The 26,211-nt window shown below is 40.5% G+C and overlaps 1 long non-coding RNA gene across 1 annotated transcript in view; it reads right to left on the bottom strand.

Moving 5' to 3' along the window:
• Positions 1-7,137, bottom strand: part of LOC116536200 — a 12,317-nt gene extending 5,180 nt beyond the window's left edge. The window contains exons 1-2 of the long non-coding RNA XR_004262530.1: positions 7,125-7,137; positions 6,658-6,659 (exon numbers count right to left, since the gene is read on the bottom strand). This is a non-coding gene — a long non-coding RNA (uncharacterized LOC116536200). The remainder of the gene's footprint in view (positions 1-6,657; positions 6,660-7,124) is intronic.
• Positions 7,138-26,211: the final 19,074 nt, after the last annotated feature.

The raw sequence follows: 26,211 nt of genomic DNA on the forward strand, positions 1-26,211 counted from the left end.
TGGAGAAATAGGAACACTTTTGCACTGTTGGTGGGAGTGTAAATTAGTTCAACCATTGTGGAAGACAGTGTGGCGATTCCTCAAGGACATAGAAATAGAAATTCCATTTGACCCAGCAATCCCATTACTGGGTATATATCCAAAGGATTACAAATCATTCTACTATAAGGACACGTGCACACGAATGTTCATTGCAGCACTGTTTACAATAGCAAAGACCTGGAACCAACCCAAATGCCCATCGACGATAGACTGGATAGGGAAAATGTGGCACATATACACCATGGAATATTATGCAGCCATCAAAAACGATGAGTTTGGGTCCTTTGTAGGGACATGGATGAACCTGGAAACCATCATTCTCAGCAAGCTGACAGAAGAGCAGAAGATCAAACACCGCATGTTCTCACTCATAGGTGGGTGTTGAACAATGAGAACACATGGCCACAGGGAGGGGAGCACTACACACTGGGGTCAGTTGGGGGGAAATAGGGGAGGGATGGTGGGGGGTGGGGAGCTGGGGAGAGATAGCAAGGGGAGAAATGCCAGATGTAGGTGATGGGGAGGAAGGCAGCAAATCACACTGCCACGTGTGTACCTATGCAACAATTTTGCATGTTCTTCACATGTACCCCAAAACCTAAAATGCAATAAAATAAATGGGAAAAAAAAATAAACTAAAAAAAAAAATTTGTTTTACCCAAGAGCACATGGCTAGAAAGTGTTTCAGTAAGAAGGGGTTCTGCAGAGAGAATGGAAAAGAAATGATGACTTTCAACCTCATTACCCTTTGAAAGATAAGCCCCAGGAGGGTAGGGATCTTTGTCTATTTTGTTCAGACTTTTATGCCCGAACCTAAAACAAACACTGCTACTAAAAAATGCTCACTTAATAGCTGTTGAATGAATAAATTAATTTCTCACTGGCTTTGACCAGTCCCAGGTTATAGGGAATAGTCATTACTGTGGTGGGCTGGAGACAAAAGGCAGATAGGAGCAAGCAAAGTGCTGGGATTACAGGCATGAGCTACCACACCTGGCAAATTATGTGCTTTACAGGTAAATTATACCTCGATTAAAAACTATGCCTTCTCTGAGAACATGATTTTGTGGAGAAGGATGAACACACAAGGAAAAAGTGGAGGAGGGAGGAGTCTCCTGCAAGGGAGACGCTGGATGGAGGGAGGTGGGTGTGGGAAGAGCTGACAGGGTCTGCAGCAGAGAGGGATAAGAAGGGCTCTCTGTCGGCCACCAGGCAGTCACAGGGGCCTGGGTTCCTGCTAGCAGGGGTAGCTGACTCAGCCTGGTCAGTGGCTAGGCTGTTGTCAGACCAAGAGCCTGGCTGGGAGAGCTCTTCTTGGCTGTGTTCCTCTAAGTTGGTGAAGCCGGGGTGGGCTTGGTGCGTCGAGTTCTGCAGAAAGTCTGGTCCAGGTTAAGATATGTGTTTGCATTTGATTGACCTTGTTTCTAGGAAACTTACTCAGAATCAGTCTCATCAAACATTTGCTCCCAATCTCCTTCCTCTCTCTCATTCTGTCTCCCTCTTTCATCACTTGATAATCCAAGGCTATTGTGGATAGAGCTTTAGTTGAGCTCTCTCTTCTTCTACTGCTTAGAACCATTACTTGTGATTTAATTAAAGAATATTTTTCATAGAACATTTCAAACAAAATCATGGGCTATATTTGTGACCTATGCAAGGGAGACAGGAGGGAGGTGAAAGAAGGAGAAGGGAGGAGGAAGGGGAAAAAGAAAATAAAAGCAATGAGATGAGTGTGAGAGGAAATGAGAGACAGTGAGAGGATGAAATGGCGAGATAGGAAGGAGGGAAGTGGGGGAATAGATATAAATTCAAAATATGCTTTTCTTCCTTGCCCAGATTCTCTATTCATTTCTCACTCTGATCTTGGTATCCTCGCATCTATTAGAGAAGGTTGCCAGGAAATAGGAAAGAAAGAGGGCCAAGGAAAGGGACCACTCGACTAAACGTGGGGACATGCGTCATCATCCAGGGATTGGTCCATGATTGTTGGAGGAAAGAGCTTTGGAATCAATGAAAAATATGAACCATATAATGTATTTTAGAAGGGATAAGTTACTACTTTCAGATAGACAGAGACCTTCAATGAAAGATCAATTCTTCTGAGTCAGAGGCCATGGGAACCTCCTGAAACGAATGAACAAAAGGCACGGTCTAGTCTGTCTGTGAAACTTACTTGGTGTCTTTCTAAGTAAGTCAAGTCTGGAAGGCAGACACCAGTGACAGCCCTAACTACCATTTCTGCTTCTAGTTCTCTCCTCCAGGATGAAAAACAGTACGTAGTATATTGGGCATTTACTATGTGCGGTAATATTTACCTCAAATACTAAAATAGCATAGCATTACATATTAAGGTAATATTAATATTAGTACGATGATGACACTGATGATACTCACCTTTTATTTATGCACTTGCTTTCTGTCAGATGCTGGTTGAGGCACTGCACATACAATACTCTTGTCAGCAGCCCAATGACATTATTCTACCCATTTACTAGATGAGCTGACTGGTGGTGGTCAGAGAGGTGAATTTGCTCACAGTCACATTGTTATTGATAAAACAGGGATTCTAAGCTAATCCTGATAGCCAGATCTGTGCTCTTAACTACCAGGAGAATTCGCCACTTTTTAAAATATATTTCCTCAGGCATGGTGACTCACATCTGTAATTCTAGCACTTTGGGAGGCCAAGGTGGGCAGATCACAAGGTCAGGAATTCAAAACCAGTCTGGCCAACATGGCGAAACCCCAGCTCTACTAAAAATACAAAAATTAGCTGGGCATGATGGCAGGCACCTGTAGTCCCAGCTACTTGGGAGGCTGAGGGAGGAGAATCGCTTGAACCCAGGAGGCGGAGGTTACAGTGAGTCAGGATTGTGCCACTCCAGCCACTCCAGCGTGGATGACAGAGCAAGACTCCATTTCAAATATATGTATATACAGATACATTTCCTAAGATCCCTCATTTCCATTCATAACCTATCAGATATTTAGCATCCACTAATTTATCTAATTACAGATGCTTCTAAAGTGCTTGTAACCTGCTCTAAGTGGGAACAGCATGCATGTTGCAATCTCATTTACACTGTTAATTTGGTAAACTTCCTTCAGCCTCCATCCAACATATCACAGATTCCAGTCTTAATGAAACTTAGTGAGACTTGGCTATAAATATATGGAGGTAACGGCTTGTATAACATTGTAATGTTCCTTGAATTTTCCACCATATTTACTAAGGTTTCTGAAGAGGAAACTTCTTCAATCTCTTAAGAGGAGAGAAAAAGAAAAAGATGAAAACCTCAGGCTATCTCATTGTTACACTTCCTAGAAACTAAGGAATAAATGGCCCAAATTTACCTTAAAATCCTGTCTCCTAATTCATACTAAGCACCTCCCTGTGACCACAAATAGTAATTGATTATGTACTGTATACAGAGTTTAATGTTTCACTATAAAGACATATAAAAAATAATAAAAAGAATAAATACACATGAATATATATGGATCCATTATGAAAATAAGTATAAACAATATAAGAGATATATTTCTTTATTATAAAGCAAAACCTCCTTATAAAAGTTGTCTTTAAAATTTAACTTATGTTGCTCATAAATGTCTTAAATGGCAAAGGTTGCAGATTTTGAAAAGCAAATAAACATCAGGAAAAAATGCAGAAAGGAAAAAGAGCATAGTTAGCCATATTACAATCGAAGACAAAGCATTATGACACAGTGAAAAGAATTTGGGCTTGGGACCAAGACCTGGGTTTATATCTTAACCTTGATCGTCAACTGCCCTATTGAAAAATTTGTGATTAAATAATACCTATATTACAGGGTGATTATGATAGTTAAAAGAAATGATACAGTATGTGTTCATAACTCATTAAATATCTGGTTCATGGCAGGTAATTCAATATAGAGTAATAATTCTTGTTACTTTAATTGTCACTATATTACAATAGACATTTGCTCTATACAGGAAATGTAAAATGACAGTTTGAAAATGTTAAGTGCTGAAATGCTCTTGAATCCCTAAAATCACATACAGCAACAACAAGGTGACTGGTTCTTGTCGACTATAGACCTCCCTGACTGCTCACAAATGGAGCAAACCTCATACTGATATGGCATTGCATGATATGGGGCTATTGAAATTGACCATCTAGAGCAGGATCTCAAAAATCAAATCCATACAAAGATCAAGCTGGAAACAAAAATCCGTGAAGCAGACTGGGTATCCTAAGATACACGCTTCAGACACAGATAAGAAAGAAACACCACATAAAACTTATATTTGTATCAAAACAGATCGGATATTTTTCAATTTCACAATTCTAAATTTTCTTGAAATTTATGGACCTTTCAGCCTATATTTGATTTTATTACCTTTGATTCAAGGTGGGTTTAATAAATATTTTACTGCTTTTATAATTATCCTAAAGAAGAATAACCCAAATGCAACGGTAAATGTCAAGGCATATTTGGATTCAGACTCAGAGAGGCAATGGGGAGTGGTGGGGAGTGCTGCCAATCAGAGAGTACAGATATTATTGTCAGCTCCAATGTATGGTTGCCAAGTAGGCCTGGCATTGCAAGATTTCCCAGTCTTTCCAAAGTCACAAAAATATCTGGATGTTATGGGGGTATATTTTAATACTTAAATGTTGACCACTTTAAAAAGAAACATGATATGGCCTGATGTTCTGTCTGAAAAAAACACATTTGGGGACATCTGATTGGCAAGGACCTCTAAGCAAAATCACTTGACCATGGAATCAACTGATCAAAATCACGCAGTGATTAATTTATTCCACTTGCGTCCACTGCCTACTGTGTCCAAAGCATTCATGTTTTATGTTGGAAGAAATCCAAGAAGAATATGATGTTTGCAACTACGGGTTTTGAAATCAGATATCCTTGGTTTAAATCCCAGCTCTGCAACCTTCTAGCTGCATCATCAGTAAAATGGGGATGATTTCTAACTCTCAGGGATGTTATGAGAATGAAATAACGCATTGATTGTTCATAGCCAACATATGATTGTCGGTTGTTCACAGGCTGGCACAAATAAAGGCTAGCTCTTATGATCACTGACAGCCCACTGGTATGGTCCTGCCATTCTGCTCTCCATGTTCACAATCTCTTTCCCTAGCCAGCTTCCTGTAAACCCTGCCTGGTGCTCCTTTCTTGATAATGTCCTCCCATACAGCTACCACCCAAATTAACACAACGGATGTGGATATAGATGCCTCTTCTCCCAACATTGCAGTTGTCATTTTGAATTATGTGGCTTCAGCCTTACTGTGCCACTGTACCTTTAACACACTGTTACATCTGATACCATGAATCACCCAGTCCTGTTAGACCCGATTTATGTCCAGCTGCACAGCTGTATTTTCTTATGCCATGTCTTGTTATATATGTCCTTACTGACTGGCTGAGGCAGCGGCTGCAAAGTCTCCTAATTTCAGAGTCCTGGACTGTGCTGCCATATTAAAGAGCCTCGTGGTACTACGTGAAATTTCCTTCCTAGCCCTGTGCACCTATTCTCTTCCTCTCTGAAGACTCCACTCTATTCCTACCATAAAGTTTATTTCCTAATATCTCTTGATTCAGGCTACTTGTCTTTTCTGCCTTAAGACTTCTCCAAATGCTCATCAAATATGCTTATTCATCTTGATAAAGAATTCATGCTGGCTGAACTCTAGACTGAATATACCATTATATCCTCTCAAATCCTCTCTTCTGCCCTTGTGCATTTTTCCTCTAATTTAATTTGAGAACTTCCACAACTGCTTTATTTGATGACATTAGCCACCACAGGGTTTTCACTTACATACAGTATGATGGCTATGGACTGAATTTTTGTGTCACCTCCAAATTCATACGTTAAAAACTAATCTCCAAAGTGATGATATTTGGAAGTGAGGCATTTGGGAGGTAATTAAGTCATGGAAGTAGAGCCCTCAAGAATGAGATTAGTGCTCTCATAAGAGGCTGAAACTGGAGTTCCCCCTTCCACATGTATAGACACAATGACAAGGTACCTTCTATGAACAAGGAAACTGGCCCTCACCAGACACGGAATCTGCTGGCAGGTTGATCTTGGACTTTCAGCCTCTAGAACCCTGAGAAATAAATGCCTATTTTTTGTAAGCCACTCAGTCTATGACATTTTGTTATAGCAGCCCAGAAGGACTAAGATAATGGTGTCAAGAAAAGACTAAAATCTTTAGGATCACATACAGCAAATTCACATACAGCAACAATGAGGTGACTGGTTCTTATCGATTACAGACCTCCCCGGCTGCTCACAAATGGAGCAAACCTCATACCGATAAGACTTTAAGTGATAAGGGGCTATTGAAATTGATCATCTAGACTGGGATCTCAAAATCAAATCCATACAAAAATCAAACTAGAAATGAAAAACAGTGAAGCAGGCTGGGTATCCTAAGATGTATGCTTCAGACACAGACAAGAAAGAAGCACCAGATAAAACTTATACTCAAATTGAATATTTTTCAATTCCACAATTCCAATTTTTTTGTATGTTGCATACAGCTGTATGTTGCTATATGCTGAAAATTTTTTAGGGTCAGCTGTAGTTGAGCACCACTTACCTACCAGGTATGTGACTTTTGGCTACTTCTTTTCCCCTAAGAGCTAAGTTTCCTTGCCTATTAAATGAGGTTAGTCATGATACCTGATTTATATGAAGATAGAGAATAAGCAGATAATGAGAGTGCCTATCGCCATTTCTGGCACACTGTCAGCACTCAATGAATGTTTGCTCCTTCATCATATCAGGAAAAAAAATGTTCATTGAATTCCTCAGGGTAAGGACTGCATCTTTATCATTTCTGAAACTGCAGGAGAGTCACAGTGACTGAGGGATGAAGGACAGAGGTGAACATTTAGAGGAGAGGCACTGCTAGAAGACATGTGCCCATAATACATGTTTCTTATTTCCTCAAGTGAACACAGTTCTCAAACTCACTATACTAGTTCATTTTCATGCCGCTCATAAAGACATTCCTGAGACTGGGCAATTTACAAAAGATAGAGGTTTGGGCCAGGCACGGTGGCTCATGCTTGTAATCCCAGCAGCTTGGGAGGCTGAGGCGGACAGATCATGAGGTCAGAAGTTTGAGACAAGTCTGTCCAATATGGTGGAACCCTGTTTCTACTAAAAAAATACAAAAATTAGCCCCGCATGGTGGTGCACACCTGTAGTCCCAGCTACTCAGGAGGCTGAGGCAGGAGAATCGCTCGAACCCAGGAGGCGGAGGTTGCAGCGAGCTGAGATTGTGCCACTGCACTCCAGCCTGGGTGACAGAGTGAGACTCTGTCTCAAGAAAAAAGAGAGAGAGAGAGAAAGAGGGAGAGAGAAAAAAGAAAGAAAGAAAGAGAGAGAGAGAGAAAGAAAGAAAGAGAGAGAGAGAGAAAGAAAGAAAGAGAGAGAGAGAGAGAGGAAGGAAGGAAGGAAGGAAGGAAGGAAGGAAGGAAGGAAGGAAGGAAGGAAGGGAGGGAGGGAGGGAGGGAGGGAGGGAAAGAAAGGAAAGAAAGAAAGAAAAATGCTCTTTTCCACATTGCTAGGGAGACATCACAATCATGGTGGAAGGTGAAAGGCATGTCTCACATGGCGGCAGACACGAGATGAGAATGAGAGCCAAGTAAAAGGGGTTTCCCCATGTAAAACCATCATATCTTGTGAGACATATTCACTACCATGAGAACAGTCTGGGGGAAATGGCCACCATGATTCAATTATTTCCTATCGGGTCCCTCCCACAACACAGTGGAATTATGGGAGCTACAATTCAAGATGAGATTTGGGTGGGGACACAGCCAAACCATATCACCCACTCACCAGCACCCAGGAATTTTTCTCTCAATGCCTGGGTTGAGTGCTTACTGCACTTAGACTAGAGACAGTCTAATCACCTGGAGGCCATTAGAATGATCAGGAGGGCTTGTTAAAATACAGATCAAGCGGTCCTGCTTCCAGTTTTGGGTGAAGCCTGGTCATTTGCATTTCTAACACTCCCCGATGATGCTGATGCAGCCTGTCTGGGGACCACACTGTTGACTTTAGGTATAAGTGAAGTAGAAGGTGACACTTGACTCCAGAGGTGGGGCTCATAAACTGGACCAAATTGAGGACTGGATAAAACAGGGACAGGGCAGAAACAACTTTCCATAAGACACATCTTCCAGTGTGCCATGTCAGTTTACCATTGCCATGGCAATGACCAGGAGTTATTACCCCTTTCCATGGCAATGCCATGACAACCCAGAAGTTACTACCCTTTTCTAGGTATTTCTGTATAAACCACCCCTTAATATGACTGCAGAACTGCCCTGAGCTGCTACTGTCAGCACACTGCCTGTGAGGTTCCCCTGCTCTGCAGGAGCACATGGAGCTGAAACACTGTAGCTGGAGCTGTAACACTGCCACCTCAATAAAACTGTTTTCTTCTACCCTACCATCAACTTGCCCTGGAATTCTTTTCTAGGTTAAGCCAAAAACTCTCATGGGCTAAGCCCCAATTTGGGGCTCTCCTGCCCTACATCAAAACCACTCTATCTCTGCAGTTCTCAACTAGGGGGTCGATTTTGTGTCTTAATTGGACATTTGGCTATATCTAGATACTTTTGGTTGTCCCAACTAGGTTGGGAAGGATGCTACTGGCATCAGTGGGTAGAGAGCAGGGATGCTGTTAAACATCCTACATTGCACAGGACAGCCCTCAACAAAAGAATTATGCAGCCCCAAATTCAAAGAATTATGTGGCCTCAAATTCAATACTGTTCAGGTTGAGAAGCCTTGCACCTTCTACCCCCATTCCCAGCAAGTATTCAGAATGATGATGTCCATTTGCCCATCAGGAAGTCAGCAGGACATCACTGCTGTATTTCCCCTCCCCTCCTGCTTCACTGAACAGATGAGCAGGTCTCAGGCCACCACAGGGCTTCTCCAGTCTGAAGGCAGAGCTGTCTGACTACATCACTGCCTGCTTGAACCCTCCATGGCTCCTAATTGCCCCTTTAATAAAGACCAAGACCCTTCCCATGCATCCAGGGCCTGCTTGTCTGCCTCTCTAGCTTCCTGTCTTGCATTCACCCTAGTGCCCACCTCCCAGCTGCTCACATCTGCTTTCAGATTCCCTACGTTGCCAACTCTCTCTCACTGTGGACCTAGGCTTATTTTTTCTGTTGGTCTTAGGGCTGCCACAGAAACACTGCAGAATTAGAGGCTTAAACAATAGAAGTTGCGTCCTCACAGGTCTGGAGGGTAGAAGTCCAAGGTTGCATTGTTAGTAGACTTGGTTTGAGGACTGTCTACCTGGCTTGCAGGTGGCAGCCTTCTCAGTGTGGCCCCACATGGTCTTTACATGTGTGCATGTGTCTGTGTTCAAATTTCCTGTTCTTATAAGGACTCCAGTTATTCTGGTTTTGGGTCCACCCTAAAAATCTCATTTTTTAAATTGTATTTTAAGTTCTGGGTACATGTGCAGAACATGCAAGTTTGTTATGTAGGTATACACGTGCCATGGTGGTTGGCTGCATCCATCACCCCTTCATCTACATAGGTATTTCTCCTAATGCTATCCTTCCCCTATCCCCCTACCTCCCCACCAGGCCACAGTGTGTGATGTTCCTCTCCCTGTGTCCATCTGATCTCATTGTTCAACTCCCACTATGAGCAAGAACATGTGGTGTTTGGTTTTCTATTCTTATGTCGTTTGTTAAGAATGATGGAATTTTTAACTTAATTGCCTCTTTAAAGGTCTCATTTCCAAATACAGTCTTGTTCTGAGGTACTGGGAGACAGAAATTGAGCATATGAATTTGGGTAGGAGATATAATTCAGCTGATGACATCTGGGAAATTCCCATTCAACCTTTAGGTATGAGGCTGAATGTTGTCACCTCTGGGAAGCCTTCTCTGGTTCCTTCCTCCATCCTCATATGCCACCATGGATTACCCTTATTACACATAACACCTCTCACACTGTATGGTATCAACTCACCTATCAGCAGTCCCTGGAGATCAAAGCTCTAAAGGGCAGACACTGTGGTTGCCTTGTTGAATCCTATATCCCCAGAGCTAGCACCACTCTTGAGAAAAAGAAGATCTTCAGTACACATTGGGTACGTAGTTTAAAGAGCCGCAAGCAGCATCTGTCCTAGATTTTAGATATAAGACTTAATGTCATGTGATATCTTGTTCAATAAAGAAAATTCATTGAATCACTCAATTTATTTTATCCTGAGTTTGGTCCTGCCAATAAATTCACAGCACAGATTTTATTTTTGTGGCCAGATTACAGTCTTTCATGAAAATGAACAGAAAATGGTTAAACAGGACCTCTAAGTGAGGGAGTGTTACACACAGGATTGCAAACTCTGATATGCCACTACCACTTTTCAAAGATGCTCTTGAATTCCATTTGTCATTTCCCTTTCCAGGGAAAACTCAATTGAACAAAAGTGACACTTAAGTCAGAATGCATAGCAACATGAGGTCAGTCAAGGTTACCATGGTAGTGCTAACTTGTATCAGTTCTTTCCTCTAGGGTTGAGCTCTTCCTACACAATCCTGGCTTGGCATTTGTGGATTTGAAGTTTTCAACATTCCATTTAACTAGGGCCATGGTGGGTGGTTGTTTAGGTTGCATTCTGCATAATCATAGGCTTCAACCCTACTTGCCACACCAGACTTCAAGAACTCATCTTTTCAAGGGGTTATTTAAAAGACCCTGGGAAGTTTGGATGGTTCAGTAGACTCCCTTTATTGTCTTACTTCTAATGGGAGTATTTTAGTGGCTAAACCAATTCTTCATCCTCGCTATGTGACCCAGGTTTTTAGAAAGAGGTTTGAGCAGGACTGGAAGGGTTTGATTCACTCTGGAAGAAATACGAGTTTAACTGCCTGGCTACATGCTCATAGTTCTCAGATCGAGTCAACACATTTACTGTCTATTACATTCATGGCACCATGCCAGTGTTGAAATATAACCCAGGCTAGGCACGGTGGCTCATGCCTGCAATCCCAGCACTTTGGGAGGCTGAGGTGGATGGATCACCTGAGGTCAGGAGTTTGAGAACAGCCTGACCAACATGGTGAAACCCCGTTTCTACTAAAAATGCAAAAATTAGCCGGGCATGGTGGTGCATGTGTGCAATCCCAGCTGCTTGGGAGGCTGAGGCAGGAGAATCGCTTGAATCCAGGAGGCGGAGGTTGCAATGAGCCAAGATTGCGCCATTGCACTCCAGCCTGAACATGAGCGAAACTCTGTCTCAAAAAAAAAAAAAGGAAAGAAACAGAACCCAAAGGTTGTTATTTCTTATTTATAGCTGAAACATAGTAGATGAGTGAGTGTATTAATTTGCTAAGGCTTCCATAGCAAAGTATTACAGATTGGGTGGCTTAACCAACAGAAATTTACTTCCTCATAGATCTGAGGCTAGAAGTCTGAGATCAAGGTGTTGCCAGGTGATGGCAGGATTAGTTTTTTTTTTTTTTTTTTTTTTTTTTTTCCAAGTCTTTCTCACTTTGGCTTGTGGATGACCATCTTTTCCCTTGTGTCTTCACATGGTCTTCCCTCTGTACATGTCATTGTCCTAATCTCCTCTTCTTATAAAAACACTAGTCATATTGAATTAGGGGGTCCACCCTAATGACCTCATTTTAACTTAATCACCTCTTTAAAGACTCTATTTCCAAGTACAGTTACATCTGAAGTGCTGGAGGCTATGGCTTCGGGATATGAATTTGGGGAGGAGGACAAATGAGTAACCAAAATTCCCTCTGAGCTACAACGTCCTTGTATTAGGCCACTCTCCCACTGCTATAAAGAAACGCCTAACCATCATTCTCAGCAAACTGACACAAGAACAGAAAATCAAACACCACATGTTCTCACTCACAGGTGGGTGTTGAACAAGGAGAACACATGGATACAGGGAGGGAAGCATCACACACTGGGGTTTGTCAGGGGGAAATAGTGAAGGGACAGCAGGGGGTGGGGAGTTGGGGAGGGATAACATGGGGAGAAATGCCAGATACAGGTGATGGGGAGGAAGGCAGCAAATCACACTGCCATGTACATACCTATGCAACGATCTTGCATGTTCTTCACATGTACCCCAAAACCTAAAATGCAAAAAAAAAATATTTAAAAAGAGGTTAAATTGGCTCATGGCTATGCAGGCTATACAAGAAGCATAACAGCTTTTCTTCTGGAGAGACCTCGCCAAGAAGCTTCCAATCATGGTGGAAGGTAAAGGGGGAACAAGCTCCTTACACAGTGGGAGGAGGAGGAGCAAGAGAGAGAGAGTGAGGGGAGAGGTGCAACACACTCTTATATAACCAGATCTCATGAGAACTCACTCACTATCTCGAGTACAGTACCAAGGAGATGTGCTAAACCATTCATGAGAAATCCATACTCCCACAATCCAGTCACCTTCTGCTAGGCCCTACATTCAATACTGGGGATTACGATTCAACATGAGATTTGGTGGGGACACAGATTCAAATCAGATTCCTCTTCATCTCTCAAATAGTAAAGACGATATGTACCTCGGTGCAGGGAAAGCTCTTAGGACAGAATAGGGGTTTGATGAATAAAAATATTCTTTCTGGAACCATCTCAATGACCTGCCATTAATCTAGTTTCTGTTCTTGAGGCTGATGAAGGGAAGAGATGACTCCCTCAGCCACCAGTCCAGTCTGGAATCTCTCTTCTCAAGGTATGGTCCCCAATCCACCAGCATCACTTGTGAGCTTTTTGGAAATGGAGACTCTCGAACCCCATGCCAGACCTACACTGATTCAGAAGCTCAGGAGCTTAGGTGATTCACACACATGTTAAAATTGAGAAGCAGGCCAGGTGTGGTGGCTCATGCCTGTAATTCCAGCACTTTGGGAAGCTGAGGTGGGTGGATCACGAGGTCAGGAGTTCAAAACCAGCCTAGCCAACATGGTAAAACCCCGTCTCTACTAAAAATACTAAAATAAGCCAGGTGTGGTGGCACACGACTGTAATCCCAGCTACATGGGAGGCTGAGGCAGGAGAATCACTTGAACCCACAAGGCGGGTGTTGCAGTGAGCCAAGATCATGCCACTGCACTCCAGCCTGAGTGACAGAGTGAGACTCCATCTCAAAGAAAAAGAAAAACAGAGAAGCACCAGTATAAATATGGTGTTACTCAATTGTCCCCTTGTGCCATCTGCTTCTTTAGCCCAGACAGCATCTCTAGAACTAAATAATCTGCCCTGCCCCTTTTACCATGCTTCTCAAGTCTGTGTAGTCCTTCCTAATGTCATTTTCACCAGCAGACAAGAGGGGGACACATTTTCTCAGAAAGACAAGTTTCAGTCTTGACATTTAACCTCTATAGTTTGTAACCTGTCAGTCAGGAGAACATTGAAGGTCATTTACCTGATCTTCATGCAGTTCAGGCTTCTCTGGCTGCTCTTAAGAAGGTCATCAGATCCTGCTCTGAATCTATGCAGCAGAGAAGCAAAACCATTGTGATGGGTCATTAACAAGAATCAGGCAGACAGTGTGGGTGGGAAATCGTGGTCCAGAATGTCAAATGGTTCTTAGACCTACCAGGAGAGATGCTCTATTAATTTTGTCCTTTAGTACCCCCACCCCGAAAAGTTCTGCACATAAGAGCAACTCACCTTATCAGTTATTGGAGCTCACCTCTATGTTAATGGCTTTAGCCTCAGCCCCCTAAAATCAGAGTCCACTACGTCCAAACAAACCAAGAACATCCACTACGGGTCAAATGCTTTCAGCTGTGTTCATGCATTTGCAAGAGGGAGAGCTTCTGGACCCAGTAAAAAGTCTGCATCATTTTACACCATGGCTTCCATCCCACTGTTCAAGGGCTGCTCAGCTTTCTCAAACACAGCTAATACCACAAAGCCCATTAGCATCTCAGCCTGCTACCTTCTGCTTCCCAGACTGCGGTCTGCAATCTGGACCTAGCCTCAGTGACGGTAGCCGCAGATGGAGCCCTTCAGGAGAGAGCAAAATCATTCCATGTTCCTGTCCATGGGATTCTTATCAGTCTGGATGAATGGCTGAACAATTTTTTAGGCTCTTCAGTCTATTGCTCAGACACCTGGGAGTCCCATCCCCATGTCCTTTGCAATGCCTCATTTCTGGTAATTTATAACACATTCACTGTTAAATATCTATCACAGAATGTCAGCTAGGACTGTGCCTGTTTCATTCTGTCCACATCTTTAGGCACAAAAATAGCCTGCTTGACCCAGAAGAAGTAGTCCTATGGTTTGCATATGGTTCTTGGGAGATGCTGGTGTCAGAGAACGATGCTTTAAGTAACCATCAGTGGATGAGTCATATATCACTTTTTTTTTTTTTTTTTTTTCAAGACAAGAGTCTCACTCTGTCACCCAGCATGGAGTGCAGCAGCACAATGTCGACCCACTGCAACCTCCACCTCCCAGGTTCAAGTCATTCTCCTGCCTCAGCCTCCTGAGCAGCAGGGATTACAGGCACATGCCACCATGCCCAGCTAATTTTTGTGTGTTTAGTAGAGATGGGGTTTCACCATGTTGGCCAGGCTGGTCTTGAGCTCTTGGCCTCAAGTGATTGTCTGCCTTGGCCTTCCAAAGTGCTGGGATTATAGGCATGAGCCATCACACCCAACCTCTTATATCACAGATTTTAATATGATGTATTTTCATTTTATTCAGTGTAATGTTTTAAAATGTCCCTTGACACTTTCTGTTTGAACCAAGAATTACTTAGAAATGGGTTGCTTACTTTTCAGTTGTTGGGAGATTTTCCTGTTATTTTTCTGTTATTGATTTCTAGTTTGATTTCATTGTGATTGATTGAAAAATCCAACTGTAAGATACTAATTCTTTTCAGTTACTTGAGGGGTTTTTTTCACAGCCCAAGACATGGTCTTCTTAGAATTTGTTCTATTGCACTTTGAAAAAATGTGTATTCTGTTGGTGGTGGTGGGATGTTCTATTGATGGTGATTAGATCCGATTGGATGATGGTGGCGTTGTGTTCCTCTATATCTGCACATTTTTTTTTTCTATTTGCTCTGTCAATTGTTGAGAGAGAACTGTTGAAGTCTCTAAGCATAGCTGTACATTTGTCTACTTCTTTCATTTCCACCAGTTTCTGCTTTATGTAATTTGCAGTTTTATTTTTTGGTGCATTTACATTTAGGATTACTATATCTTTTTATTTTATTGACACTTTTATGGTTATACAATGTTTATCTCTGTTTCTGTTTTTTCCTTTAAAGTCTGCTTTATTGGATATGATATTGCCATTTCTCCTTTGTACTTTTACTAATGTTTACATTATATATTTTTTCCAAACTTTATTTTAGACAGGGTCTTAATCTGTTGCTCAGGCAGTGGCTTGAGCCCCTGGGTTTAAGCAATCCTTCCACCTAGTAGTTGGGATTGTGGGTGTTTACCATAGTGCTAGCTAATTTTTTAATTTTAATTTTTGTAGAGGTGGGGTCTCTCTATGTTGCCCAGGCTGGTCTTGAACTCTTGGCCTAAAGCAATCCTTCTGTCTTGGCCTCCCAAGGCATTAGGATTACAGGCATGAGCCACCATTCCCAGAAAAAACTTTTCATTTCAATCCATTTATACTGATATATTCTAAATCAGTTTCTTGTAGGTAGGATGTATTTGGGTCATGTTTTTAACCCACTCTGAAAACAGGTTTTTAAATTGGTATATTTAGACCATTTACACTTAGTGTAACTATTGATATGTTAGGGTTTAAGCTTGTGCAGTTTTTTTTTTAAACTTGTTCCCTCTGCTTTTCATTTCTATGTTTTGTTTTTATTGCCTTTCTGTGGGTTAGTTGAACACTTATAATTCCATTTTAATTTATCTACAGAAATTTTGAGTGCACAAATGTTCCTTTACTTATTATGGAGTTAAGTCATGATAAACTCATCATAAATTGAAAACATTGTAAACTGACAATGCACTTAATACACTTAACCTACCAAACATCATAGCTTAGCCTAGCTTACCTTAAATGTCCTCGGAATACTTACATTAGTCTAAAATTGGGAAAATCACCTAACATAATACCTATTGTACACTAAAGTGTTGAATATCTCATGAAATTTATTGAATACAGTATTGAAAGTAAAAAGTAAAGTGGTTGTATTTACTGAATTATATTCCACTGTATGGATATATCTCATTTAGTTTATCCAATTCATCCACCAATGTATGGTCAACTTACTCCCGCTCTTGTCTATTATGAACAATGCTACTGTGAACATTCTTGTGCAAGCTTTCTTGTGTATATATTTTCATTGTTCTTGGGTAAATACTTAGCAGTAGAATTGCTGGGTCATGTGGCATCTCTATATTTCACATTTTGAGGAATCACCAAGCTGTTTTCCAAAGGAGTTGCCCCATTTTATAGCACCATCTGCAATGTCTGAGGGTTTTATCATTTTTTTTAACATCTCCAAAATTGAGACAAGTCTTTGATGTACTTTGCAATTACAAATGGCTATGTTTCTTTCACTTTTTTGTGACACATAAAAATATTCAAGATACCAGTCCATAGTATCTTGAATTTAATTTTATGTGGTTACTGTTTACCATCATATAAATACTCTCAGTCTTGACAGTAATATAAAAGCACAGAAAACAGAAATTAAGAAGCGAAAGAGGAAGGGGTGGGTTCAAAGGATAGAGTTCAGATCTTATGTCTAGTTGAAAGGACAGGAAAAGAAGCTATGTAAGAAACAATCATAGCAGAAGAATTTACAAATGTGATGTATCTGAGAGGAGGAGAGAGGTTAGGTAGTTTAAGTGAATTAATTACTCATCTACCATAGAAAGAAAGAAATAGATAACGTATAAAACCAATTGATACACAAAAAGCAGAATAATTATATTATTTAGAAATATGGAATTAACTATTAGAAGAAAGAATGAAAGAAAATAAGGTCATTTTTGTAGTTGTGTGTCCTAGGAAATGAAAAAGATATAGAGTTGGTGACGTGCAGGGGACTAGCCCTTTATGAGCCCTTTCGTTCTGTCTGATGTTTAACCATGTATAGGGCTTTGATAAAAATGTTTAAAAGACATACAGAAGTAAAATTTAAAGCACATGCTTTATTAAACTAAACTCTCTTGTGGTGAACGCTTTGACAGAGACAAAAAATATAAGCTACAGACTCTGAATAAGATGAAAAAAAAAAGGAGATAAGGCCAGACAATGAGTTGGTCAAATTTTTCTGCTTCTCAGATGCTATTTATTCAGCATGAGGTTCGTTTTATGCATTACTTATGCTATTTCTCTAAAATTCAAAGATAGCAGAAGCTGAAAAAGAAAAAAGGAGAGAAAAAGCTTATTTTTAGTTTTATGACACATATGTGGCTCTAAATTTTAAGATGAAGGGAGGTTAATATTGGGATTCTGATTCAGTTTCCAATACTTTGCAGGGTATGATGGAACTAAGCTATTTAATCTGTTGGTGACTCAGTGTTCTCAACCCTAAAATGGGGATAATACTTTTTATCCCACAAGATTGTCATAAAAATTAGATAAAATCAAGAATGTAAAGACTCTTTGAAATGTATAGAATGTAGGCAAGTGTTTTTTATTAAGGCTTTTCGCACATTAGCAAAATAGGTGTTTGAAATTCTAACATAGGACTTCTCACATTATCCCAGCAATAATGACTATTTGACAACAACATGTATTACATTTTATGTTCTACTTTTCTTTCAAAGTATTAAATATTAACTCAAAACTTTCATAAATCTTCCTTGTAGGAATCATAATGTCAAATGTCTGTCACATATCAGTTATAAAATGTGAACCTAAGGTCTTGTGCAATGTTTCATGGACCAGAAAACATCATTTGTACATATGTGATAAATTTTAAGGTGCTAAATGACCCAAGGTCTTCTGTTGATATATGGCTTTTAGAATTTCCATCTGGTTGTCTCATTTCAATCCATATAGACATGAAACATCACAAGCAATTCACGATTACCCACCATAAAAGTGAAAGTACATTTTAGATGATGGTTGTTTATTTGCCTTTTAGAAACATTTTTCAAATAATAGAACAGAGTAAGCCCTCTCTCCATCCCTTCCAGGAAGATTAAGAATAAATATTTGTTGATATGTGGAGTGTTTATAATAAGCCTTGGCATTTGGCTAAATTGAGTATATATTCTATTATCTACCTGTTGTACAAATTTAAGGCATGGTGCTGACATTATCCCCATCTAAGATGACAAAGCAGGCTTAGAGAGATTGGCCAACATTATCCTAAGTGAACTAGCGCAGGAACAGAAAGCCAACTATTGCACTGTCTCACTTATAAGTGGGAGCCAAACATTGGATACTCATGGATGTAAAGATGGCAACACAGACACTGGGGGCTACTGGAACAGGGAGGGAAGAAGGGAAGCAAGTGTTGAAATATGAACTGTTGGATACAATGCTCAATACTTGGGTGACAGGATAATCCATACCCCAAACCTCAGCATCACGCAATATGTCCAGGTAACAAACCTGCACATGTACCCCCTGAATCTGAGTTTTATTTATTTATTTTTGAGATGGAGTTTTGCCCTTGTCACCCATGCTGCAATGCAATGGCACCATCTTGGCTCACTGCAACCTCTGCCCCCCAGGTTCAAGCAATGATTCTTCTGCCTCAGCCTCCCAAGGAGCTGGGACTACAGGTGCTCATGACCATGCCCAGCTAATTTTTGTGTTTTTAGTAGAGACGGGGTTTTGCCATGTTGGCCAGGGTGTTCTTGAACTCCTGACTTCAGGTGATCCATCTGCCTCGGCCTCCCAAAGTCCTGAGATTACAGGCATGAGCCACTATGCCTGGCCATATTTATTTTTAAATTTGTTTTGAGACAGGATCTTATTCAGTCATCCAGGCTGAGTGCAATGGTGCGTGCAATCACAGCTCACTGCAGCCTCAACTTCCAAGGCTCAAGCGAGTCTCCCATTTCACATCTCAGCCTCCGAAGCAGCTGGGACTACAGGAGCATGCAGCCACCCCTGGCTAATTTTTAGTTTTTTGTTTTTGTTTTTGTAGAGACAGGGTATTGCTATGTTTCCCTGGCTGGTCTTGAGTCACTGGGCTCATGCAATCCTCCTGCTCAGCCTCCCAAAGTGCTGGGATTATAAGCATAAACTGGGATTAAAAGCACCTGGCCCTGAATGTGAAAAAAAAAATTGAAAAGAAAAGAAAAAGAGATTGGCCAAATTACTTAGAGGCACTGAGCTACAAAGGGAAAAAACAGAACTCCAATCCTGCATTGGAAGTTTGAGATCTTAATCGCAATGTTATACACTTTTGCTGTACATATGAGGAACTAATGTAGAAGAAACAAAGGAAAGAGGCCTATAATCACCAGAACTTATGTTATCTATCAGGCATTTCCATGGGCATTCTATTTAATGTGTGCGGCAATCCTGTGAAATTGATTTTATTATCGCTATTATTCTTTTCTTTTCACCAATAAGAAGATAAAGAAGCACAGAGGTCGGGAGCAGAGGAGGCTGGTAATACAGAGGTAGTGTCAGAATTGATGGCCATGTAACCTGTGAGCCTGTGGGGGTGCAGAGGAAAGAGGGGGAACAGTCTGTTGGTGGGAGAAAGCTGAAGAGGTATGGAGGATTCCCAATCAATGATCCACTCCCTTATGATGTGCTGTGGTTTGAATGTATCATGAGCCAACTTAATTGTGGTGAAACCTGGTGCTGCCCTGGGCTGTTAAGCTACAAGAAAGTAAACCAAATGCCAGTTACCTCTTTATCATCATCTAGGAAGCTGGTAGTGAGTGAAGCCAGAGTCGAAGATACCAAAGGAAAAGATGGAAAGTGAATAATTCCTACTGATACCATTTCAGCACCCGGATGTAGCTACACCTGAGGCCATCAATGGACTCTGTTATATCGGCCACTATTATTCTCTGTTGTACATAAACCTGTTAGAGATAAGTTTCCATGAATCTTAGTAGCAAGATTCCTGAAAACAGATACCCATAGCTTTTTATGGCACAGATATTCAACTTTTCTATCCATAGGACCACTATATATCTGGAAGCCAGGGGTTGACATGAGAGATTTCCCCCAAGGCAACATAGCTAGTGAATGCTGAGGCTAAGATTAGACTTGAAATTAAAATCCTGACCTCCCCACTTCTGGTTAAGACAAAATAAGTTGACTTTTTATGTAATTGTTCAGCACGCTGAGTTTTATAAAATTCTATTTTAGATAATGCTTCAGATCATGTTTCATAACCACAGCTTCAAAAGAAACTGAAGGATAGTTTCTATTTGTAGTACCTGTTGAAATACTTTTGGGGAATAAAAGGATGAGAGAAAGAATTTAAAAAGGAAACAAGCATTTATTGAATACTCCTTATTGTCTAGCACTGTGAAGGCATTTTGGCATGGATTGTCTCATTTATTCTTCAAAATAAGTCTTAGAAGATTATCCTCATTTCCACTGTGAGGATAAAAGAAAAAAACGTTGAGTCCAAACTCAGCCATCTGCCTTTATCTCCCATACTTTTTAACAGTGGCGGTATTGGGGCTTTCTATACACAATCAACTGGGAGAGAGGGTCTCTTTTCTCAAGGGGTTGATGCTCCTTCTGTGGGATTTGTAGCAGGAAGAACATCCATCCTTGAGATGAAGCCCAGCACCCTCACTTCTGAGCTGTAACTTTGGACAAGTTGCTTTATTTCTCTGAACCCCATTTCCTATCTGTAAGTTCAGGATAATACAATGTGACCTGCAGGAATGTCGTGAGAAGTGTTAACTAAATATGCGTGTGAAACAGAGGATACTAGAGGCTGAGATGGGTGGGTGAAAGGGAGGGAGGGAAGAGAAGAGATTTGCAAAAGGATACAAAATTATAGCTAAATAGGAAGAATAAGTTCTAGTGTTCTATAGCACTGCAGGATAACTATAGTTGACAATAATACATTGTTTCAAATAGCTAGAAGGGGTGTATTGAGTATTCCCAACACAAAGAAATGATAAATGTTGGGAATTGATAGAAATGCTAATTACCTAGATCTGATCACTATACATTACATGTATCAAAACATCATCACGTACATCTTGAATATGAGCCTTTATTATTTGCCAGTTAAAAAACCAAATTAAATTTCAGCACCAAATTTAATGGATGACTTTATGTGGTTTTTTTTACTCACTCTCAGAGAGGCATCACCTCTGATTAATCCCTCTCTGCCTCTTAGCACACTTCTCTTGGTTCTGAGATGCCGAATTTGTTGACTGTTCTCCTCCAACTATCTGGCTTCCTCTTTGCCACCTCTGCCCTCTCTCCTTGGCATCTCTGAGGTGGAGGTACCAGAGCACAGTCCTGGACTTTCTTATCTCTGAACATTGTCCCAAGTTGGTCCTATTTATATGTGTGATTTCAAATATCATCTACTCACTGAAGGCACCCAAATCTATGTCCCTGCACTCACCAGTCCCTTGACCTCCAGAATCGTATCTGCCTGCCTACCCAACTTCATCAACAGGATGTCTAGAAGGCATCTCCAATCTACCATGCTCTAAAACAACCCCCCACTTCAGTTTTGTCCTCTCCAGGTCAGAATGGCACCTCCATCCACTCAGTTGCTATTATTAAAATCTCCCAAATCCATTCTTAGTATCTTTATTTCCTTCAAACCTATATTCCCTTTATCCATTTTCTAAAGGGGGCTTGGTTCCTTTTCCCTAAACTATTACATCTGTGCACTTTTCTCCATAAATGTTGGGTCATCCTAAGCCAACCTGCCATCATCTCTCACTTGGATGATCTTAAGAGGCTTCTAATTGGTCTTTTTGCTTCTAGCGTGGTTGCTCAATGATCCATTCTTGACACAGTAGAGAGAATAATTTCTAAAAATATAACTCAAATCATGCTACCTCATGCTTACCATCTTTTAACAGATGCACATTACATACAATATAAGCTCAAATTTCTTAGCATGACCTGCAAAGGCATACATTCCTCTCTAAGCACGCTGTAACTACACTGGCTTTCTTTCTACTCTATAACTCACTGAGCACATTCCCATCTGTGGTTTCTAATGATTAATCTTATTAATCATTTCTTCTTTTTAGGATATTCCCCATGGCTAGTTCCTTCTTTTCATTCTGATCTTGGCTCAAATTTTACCTCTCCAGGTAAAATTTTACCTTCTCTGATAACTAAAAAAAGCTTCCATTCAATATCCTCGTTTTATTATTGTTATTATCTTCAAATCTTTATAACCTTCTAAAAGCTGCTTTTTTTTTTTTTGATGGAGTTTCACTCTTGTTGCCCAGGCTGGAGTGCAATGGCCTGATCCCCAATCACTGCAACCTCTGTCTCCTGGGTTCAAGCAATTCTCCTGCTTCAGCCTCTCGAGTAGCTAGGATTACAGGTGCCTGCCACCAAGCCTGGCTAATTTTTTTTTCCTGTATTTTTAGTAGAGACGGGGTTTTGCCATGTTAGCCAGACTGGTCTCAAACTCCTGGCCTCAAGTGATCTGCCCACCTCAGCCTCCCAAAGTGCAGGGATAAGAGTAAGCCACCACGCCCGGCCACATCTTCTTTATTCATTTATCTTCCTCATATTATCTGTGTTCTACTAAAATGTAAGCACCATGAAGACAGAAAACTGAGCTGTCTTATAATCACTTTATCTATAGCACCTGAAATATTACCCAGTGCATGTTAATTATTCAATATTTATAAGGTTAATTAATTATATGCATAACTAATACATAGAATATACAATTAACTTACATGGCACAGAGGCACATATAATCACTAACAACACTAACAATTTATGTTTTTTTGTGTGTCTAATCAACAATCCATCAAAATCCCTGTAACTCAAAGACATTAGAAAGAACAACTTTCTCAGAGTTCATAGAATTGCCCATCTTTCAGTGAACTCAGAAATATGATTTTATCTGAGAGTTACCCAAGGCAGTTCATGTGTTGAGCTGCTGTCAAATGCAGTAAAAACTCACAGTTCTTACTTGAATTAAATTCATTGCATATTTACTGAACACCTATCATGTATCAGCTGCAGTGCTAGACCTTGCAGAGAGAGGTTAATAATAAGTGGTATGGGGGGGGGTGTTTATATATTGTTTTACATATGTGTGTGGTAACAATCAAGGCTGAGCTTAAGATGGAATTCAGTCCTGCCTCTTCATGTCTACTGGAGTGATATGCCAGGGTCCACAGATGCCTTAATCATAGGTAGAAAGGAGGTCTAGCAGAAAGAACTTTAGTAGAAAGAACTGATATGCTCACATAAGCTGACACGCTGTACTGCCTTGAGACTTCCATTATCTTACTCCTGAAAATGAGGTCTGCAGACTAGCAGCATCGGCTTCACCTGGTGGTGCAAAACCTCATGTGCTACTCCAGGCCTGCTGAATCAGAATATCCAATTAAGCAAAACATATTAAAGTTTGAGTAGTACCCATTAACAACGTCACGTAAATGAGCTCAAGGCATTCTCTCCTCTAGTGCCCCAGTCAGGTATCACTTCCTTACAGACCACTGGGCACTCAAGGACTGAGGTGGTGTTCTGGGAGCACCATACAGGTGTGGATTCCTGGGCTGGGAGTACACTTGTTCATTGGGCATCAGTCCTGAGGATTCCAGCCATATCTGAACAGCTCTGGGCAGGAAGTGTGAGATGGGCCAAGAGGCAGTGGTGTCCAGCTTATTATGGTAGCTAAAGAGATGTCTAAGGGAATTTGAGATTTTGACAGTTCCATTTATTTATTCAAGAACGGCTTATGGAACATCTCCTATCCGCCAATAGAGGGAGGCAGAGAGCACGGTGAATGCAACACTGCGTAATGGTGTTGGGAAAGGGTCCAGATTTCAAGAAAGCTGACAGCCAGGCTATGTCATTTCCTAGCTAGGTAACTTTGGGTAAATTACTCAACTTCTTTAGATTTTATTTTCCTCCAGTACAAAATCAGGGGAACAATAGTTGATGCCATTTAGAATGGCTGCATAACTGAATGAAACAATGCATACAAATTGAGCCACATTATAAAGGATCAATAAATATTAGCTGCTGCTGTCACCACCACTACAAAACCTCAATGTTGGATGCTAGGGCAGGGTTCCCAACCTTGGCTGAGTGAATGTCAAAGTTGCCTGTGTAATGGAGTACACTGTTGGTAGGAATGTAAATTAGTGCAGCCCTCTTGGAAAACAGTGTGGAGATTCCTCAAAAAATTAGAAATAGATCTATCATTTGATCCAGAAATCCCATTGCTGGGTAAATATCCAAAAGAAAGAAAAACAGTATGTCAAACAGATATCCACACTCCCACATTTATTACAGCACTATTCACAGTAACCAAGATATGGAGTCAACCTAAGTGTCCATCAACGGATGCATGGATGAAGAAAATATAACACATGTACAGAATGGAATACCATTCACCTATTGAAAGAATGAAACCCTGTCATTTGCAGTAATATGGATGAAACCAGAGGTCATTATGGTAAGTGAAATAAACCAGGCCCAGAAAGACAAAGCATGTGTTCTCACTTACACATGGGAGCTAAAAAGGTTGATCTCATGGAGGTACAGAGCAGAATTATGGTTACCAAAGGCTACGAAGGATACAAGAAAGGAGAGATGAACAGGAGTTGGTTAATGGGTACAAAAATACAGTTAGATACAAGACGTAAATTCTGATGTTTGATAGTACAGCAGGATGACTATAGTAAATAATTTACTGTATATTCCAAAATAGCTAGAAGATTTTAAATGTTCCCAGCACAAAGAAATGATAAATGTTTGAGGTGATAGCATTCCTATTTTGATCATAACACATTGTATACAGGTATGAAAATATCACAAGTATTCCATAAGCATATGCAATTATTATGTTCAATAAAAATTGACAGAAAAACAAAAAATCGAAGTTATTTGGGAGCTTTCATTTATATTTTTTATTATACAGAATACATATATGTTTTATTAACCTCATAAACAAAAGGGGGAAAGGAAATGACAAACTAACCGACATTTTATCAGCCAATATTATACTTTCTTGTTTTTTCATGGCCAGTTTTTTATATTATTATTATACTTTTAAGTTCTGGGGTACATGTTCGGAATGTGCAGGCTTTTTAAAAAGCTCATCATCACTGGTTATTAAAGAAATGCAAATCAAAACTACATTGAGATATCACCTCATGCCAGTTAGAATGGCGATCATTAAAAAATCAGGAGACAGATGCTGGAGAGGATGTGGAGAAATAGGAACACTTTTACCCTGTTGGTGGGAGTGTAAATTAGTTCAATCATTGTGGAAGACAGTATGGCGATTCCTCAAGGATCTAGAAATAGAAATACCATTTGACCCAGCAATCCCATTACCATTTTGGATTTATAATCCAAAGGATTATAAGTCATGCTATTATAAAGACACATGAACACATATGTTTATTGCAGCACTGTTTACAATAGCAAAGACTTGGAACCAACTCAAATGCCCATCAATGATAGATTCGATAAAGAATATGTGGAAGCTTTTAAAATTTGCTCATTCTTAGCCACACCCCAGGCCAACTAAATTGTAATCTTTAGGGATAAAAGCCAGGCATCAGTATTTTTTAAAGTTCCTCAGTTGATTCTGTAATCAAGGTCAAGTTCAGCTGCTCATCACTCAAACACCAAAATGTGAGATGCAGTGAAAGAAAAGCAGCTTTATTCAAACACCAGCACTTAGGAGTTGATTGGACCCAAGCCTCCAGAAAACCATCTCAATATTTGAGGCAAGGGAGTGGATTCAAGAAGGGAAGCTTTACATGGAAAGCATGCAGGTGTGGTGCAGGGTCTGCGTGTCTTGTTCCAATGGCCATTTTGCGTTATTGTCCACATGAGTGAGACCTGGCGCCATCTTGACCATGATTGGGTCATAATATTAGAATAATCACCTTGAGGTAATCTCTACATGGGGAGAATTCCACAGCTGGGTTTTCCTGGGTGGTTTATTTTAAGATTAGGCCCTGGAATTTCTAAGCAAGCACATAATTAGATAAGCAAGCAGTGTGAAAGAGAGTGCCTGGTGGGAAAAGAGAG

Source organism: Sapajus apella, unplaced genomic scaffold (assembly GCF_009761245.1).
Source record: "Sapajus apella isolate SASKATOON/1434 unplaced genomic scaffold, GSC_monkey_1.0 scaffold99, whole genome shotgun sequence".
Taxonomy (NCBI): Eukaryota; Metazoa; Chordata; class Mammalia; order Primates; family Cebidae; genus Sapajus; species Sapajus apella.